This window comes from Cyprinodon variegatus, unplaced genomic scaffold (genome assembly GCF_000732505.1).
Source record: "Cyprinodon variegatus isolate N-32 unplaced genomic scaffold, C_variegatus-1.0 Scaffold309, whole genome shotgun sequence".
NCBI lineage: Eukaryota > Metazoa > Chordata > Actinopteri > Cyprinodontiformes > Cyprinodontidae > Cyprinodon > Cyprinodon variegatus.
This window is the reverse complement of record NW_015150762.1, coordinates 752,636-758,044: the sequence shown is the minus strand read 5'-3', so window position 1 is coordinate 758,044 and position 5,409 is coordinate 752,636.

Genomic DNA, 5,409 nt, shown 5'->3' with positions numbered 1-5,409 from the left:
GAAAACACATCTTTTTAACTTTTTTACTTTTTTGTCTATAAATACAGAAACTGAAATTAACACAGCAACATGAAATACTTTTTAACCTGAAGTTTTTTTCAGGAAAGCCTAGATGAATCATGTAACCAAAAAGCTATTTCTAAATTCCTACTGTTGCCTAATAATGTGTACCTGCTGGACGTGTGAACATGTAGCAGGTTTCTTCACTGACCTGATCTGCTGCAGGAAATGTCAGCCTTTTTTAGCTGTTGTCCTTTTTTATGCCAGTGTTGAGGGGAAAAAACTGATGTTATTTATGCATTTTACATTTTAAATTACAGTTTATAGCTAAGTTTGTCAGCTTAGTCCTGTGATTCGTCATGGAGAACATTTTTAAACTCAGTGTCTGAGCTTGTGGTTGGCTAACTGCGGTCCCTTCACTCCAAATTAAGACTTCGCTAAACTCTACAATAAACTCTTTAATTTATGATAAAATGGGAAGAACACCCAAATTTGGAAGAACTCTAGTTCTGAAGGCAACAACACAGTATTGCTCCGAGCCTTTTCCAAACACTTTGTATAAAACCTGAGGTGAAGCTTTAACCGTACGCCTAAATGCTAAAAAAAAACAAAAAAACAGATTTTTGTGTTGTAATAATTTTGTAATACCTTTTGTACGTGACAAATAGTTAAGATTTCCTTTGAAATAGTCTGAAATTCCATGAATATTAACTTAGTTAAACTGATCATTTGATTCTGTTTCACTAGTCATCCTGAGTAGACTTTCCATCACTTTAGGCAATGGAAATAAGGTACAGTTCAGCAGTTTATGCTTTCATTTTCTAAAACCAGTTTGCAAAGTGGTTAAAAAACAGAAAGATTATCTCATCCAACACATTATTTAGTCAGGAAGAAGATGTTACAAAGAAACAAGGTCACTGTTAACCGTGTCAGGGAGGGTCTAACATGCTGGTGAAAGTATCAGAAATCTTTTCCAAGGTAGAGAGGCAAAATACTGCCAAGTTACGAGACAGAAAGATGGACTGGATGCTGAATCTGAAAGATGCTGCGTGGTATAGCAGTGGGGAAGGTGCATCATATACAGATGCTGTAATCATCCTCTCAGCCATCCTGTTTGTTTCATGTCTCTCCTTCTCTATCCACCCATTATAGTTACCTAAAGCTGTGAATAAAACCCTCCAGGGCCAAAGAAATCTTCAAGGTGCTTCAGCAGCGTCTTAAAGGTGCCCCTGCCTCATTTTTTATTTGACACTTTATCAGATTAGATTGATTTTCAGTTCAACCTTACAGGAACATAAAACCTGCCATTTTAACAGAGACGTATTAGATTTGGGAACCAGTGTGTGTGATGGATTTTCCACTGTGTTCTTACCTTATCAGGACCAGTTTCTCTCATGGTCTTAATCTGGTGTGAAGAACCACTAAGCTCACTTTGGGGCACAGGCCTCACTCTCTACCTCAGAACTGACTTTAAATCTGCAGTTTCAGGTTTCATAATATTTAAAGTGCATTACGTTGCTTTCCTGTCTTTTCATTGTAATCTTTATGTAACATCTTTTTTACTTCTAAACAGAAACTTGATGCTGATCTGATTGTCAGACATGTTCGAATTGATTGTTTCTAATTTTTAGTTTTTAATCATTTTAATATGTTGTTTTGTAAACCGCCTTAATGTCACTGTTGAGCCACGATTTCCTCTAAAACAATCTTCCATTGTAGCATTTTTTTTTTCAAGGATCTTTTTTTTTTATAGAAGAATTAACTGAATGTTAATATTTCAAATGGAGCCTGTAATAACTATCTAACAAAGAAATGAAGCTTAGAGTAACTGTTTTCTTATTTGATTCGAGGATATGAATTTGATGAAAGTGGCCTAGCTTTGGTGCATTAAAGCAGTTATAAAGTCCAATTTACCTCGTAGGTTTACATAGAAAACAACTGAAATTACCGTAGATAAAAATCCAGTTAAATTATGGGAAAAACAAATATGGGAAAACATTTCATTTTTTAAGGTGGATCATCAGAAAGATGGAAGATTTTGAACTATTTTCCATCATGCTGCTTCTTAAACAGATACTACATATTTGGATTTCATGTCCTCAGTGAACATTCAGCGTTTTTTATGTTTTAGCTGAGTTAGAATCAGTAAATCTTATTCTGTCTTGTTAACTCTGTGTTATTGATTAGATGACTCAAACTACCCGTAAACCGTGGAAAACAAGTCATTTTGTTCTTTTAAGCTTCAATGTTCATTGAGATTTGGCTCATAAAAAAATTCTCCTTGGTTCGGTACACAGAGAAATGATGAAAAAAACCCAAAACAATAGAAAGCATGTTTTGATAGAAATGCCTTAAATCGATCCTTGATTGCTGTATACTGGAAAGAAAAAATGTTGGAACAGGAAGTGCAGATTTAAATAATACAAACTTAAAAAGTGTCTGATAAATAACTGATCCCCCTTAAGCTAAAATACCAAAAGTATGAAGATGGAGGAGCAGGCAGCGGTTGTCGCTGCTGCTTTATTTTTAACGGTGCTACGTTTCGACATTTATACCATTTGAAAGGATTTCAATCAGTGCCTTTAATGTCCTAATTCCAGCTTATTAGACTGTTTTCTAGATTTTTTTACTTTTTTAAAAATTTGGGGATTTCGGTGGGAAATATTTACCCAGCTGTGCTTTTTTTTCTGTGCATTTCACAACGTAAAGTAAAGTTGTTGTTTTTTTATCTATCAGTGTGCTGAAGGGTTTTGGTATCTGGAAAAACTTCCATCAGCTCCAGTTTAATCACTGCCACACTTAGACGTGTCAAAACTGCATTCAGTTATTATCTAGTTATATCCATGATCTCTTTATGTTTGTTAAAAGTCACCCCAAATTAATGGATTTAATGTTTGGAGTGGAATCTAAAGCAGACCCAGTTATAGAACCATAGGTCCAGTTAAAGACTCAGATTGTTTGTTTTATCCTAAATAACAAAAAAAAAGGAATAAAGTCCGGACTCTCAAATTTTCCACACATATTTTCCAGATGTTTTTTTTTTTTCATATCGATTCAAACCATAAAATGATCAAATCCAACTACGTACATTTCCAGACTAACCCTAGCAACAACAACTGAGGACTGTTGTTTTGCTTTATGCTCCAAGGAAAACTAACTCAGCAGGTTCGTTCATTACCGGTTGTTTTCTTCTTCAGTCATTGAATTCATGTTTTACTTTAAATTCTACAGATATAAAGGATTTCTGAAACATTTTATAGTTTGAAACTGCGACCTGTGAGCTGAAATTCTACTTTTTGTGTTTTTGGTCACTACATATAACGTGTTATCTACTGTAATGCTGCATAATCAGGGGTGAGTCTGTCGTTTCACGTGTCTAACAAACATGTTATTGTTCTGGAAGGGCTATGTTGAAATGACACCTTTTTTGTGTTTGATGGTGCTGTACTGATGGTGCTAACTTGTGTATAATTTTATTTTAGTTGTGTCCTTTAGGAGCCTCAGTGTGAACGTCATCTCTGTTAACTGGTTTTCTCAGTTACGTGTCGACTGTTCATCTGTGTTTTAAAGTAACGTAGGAACCAGCAAGTTCATTTTTAATGTTAAACAATAAATGTGTGGGATTCATCATAAAAAGGTGATGCTTTTTATTTAACTTCACTTTTTCCATGCTAGAGATCAACAATACAGCTTTTTAAAAGCCAAAATTAACTAATCCCTGATATGTTATTTTTTTCCTCCATTTTTACAAAACTGGGAAGAAGTGTTGCCTAGTGGTTAGTGCTCTGAGAAGATTGCAAGTACCCGATTCGATCCCAAAAAATCTCCGCTCTGGGTTCCTCAGGAAAACCCTTAACCCCACACTGCTCCCCGGGTGCCACAAATGGCAGCCCACTGCTCCCCAAGGGGATCAGTTAAATGCAGAGTGAATTTTATTGAGCTGTACTTGTGACAGTGTAATGACAATAAAATGCTGGATAAATAAATAAAATAAAAATGACACAATGATGAAAAACAAATATACATATTTATTAAGAAATCATTTACAATGAATTGCATGCGTTCATGTGATCTGAAGGCACAGCAGCTGAATTCACCAATGAATTGGCAAACATGAATCAGCAGATGCAAGAAAAAGACGCTTATAACCTTGAGTCTTTCACTGTTCCACTGTGGCTGCGCGGTGTTGGAAAAACGTCAAATTTTTTATTAATTATGTCCATAAATGAATCAGTTTCAGGATTTCCACATTTCTCAGTCAGCAGTCTGCAAGTAAAGCTTTTCTCATGAGGATGTCGTTTCCCAGGGTTTCTGTACTCTTTGCATTTGAGAGGGAGTGGGACTCTGGTTGCTTGGTTGGACGTCCACCTTCATCACTCCAGGGATTTCTTTGCCCTCCTGAACGAGCTGCATCACCTCCGCAAAGGAAAGTTGCTGCGTTTCAGTGGCTGCAGACATTTCTGTAATTTGGTTTTCACGAACATTAGGATCCAGATCAGACTGAGGGTTCTGTAGCTGATCAGAAGACGACGAGATCCTCTGTTTGTAGCTCTGCTGGTCTATTGGTTCTACAAACCTGGAGGGGAAAAGGAAACCACCGTTAAATGAAATTTACTAATATTGGTTGTTAAAACAAAATTACACAATTTACAACAAAAATGGGTTAAGACTAATTTATGTTTTATCCTTGTTTGTGTTTTTCTTTTAAATAAAACAGGAAGCTCAAGATAGCCCAACAATCTCAGCAGTATTGATTGATTGATATTGACTTTATTGATCTTACAGTAGAGAAATTGAATTGTTACATCAGCTCAATAGTCAAAGAAGAAGAATGTGCCAAAGGAAGAAAAAGGTGAACTGGTTTATACACAGTATATCCAGTGCGTCCACATATGACAGCTTTTATTTCTCAGTAGTATCATTATACAGGGTTATTGCACAGGGCATTAATATGGGTATATATATATCTATATAGATGGCTATTTCTATTTTTATATATATAGTTATTGCACAGGGTGTCAAATATAGAGACACAGTATTTAGAATGTCGCACAATGGCAGCCCACTGCTCCCAGGGGATGGGTTAAATACAGAGTTAATTTAGTTGCTGTGTACTTCTGACAGTGTAATGACAATAAAACGCTGGAAAGGAAAAACATAGTCTTTCTAAGGTCAACAATATGTTGTAGCAGCGCATTCAGAGTTCACAAAATGAGCTTTAAAAAGATGCTAAAGTATTTCTAATTCAGGTCATATTTATTTATTTTGAGTATAAAAAAAAACAGACAAAACTGTGATGGGATTGTTTTCCTTGATTTTTGTTTGGATTATATCAGAATCAGAAATACTTTAATAATCCCAGGGGGAAATTACTTGTGTTACACGCTCCAGTTACAGTTTTATATATTT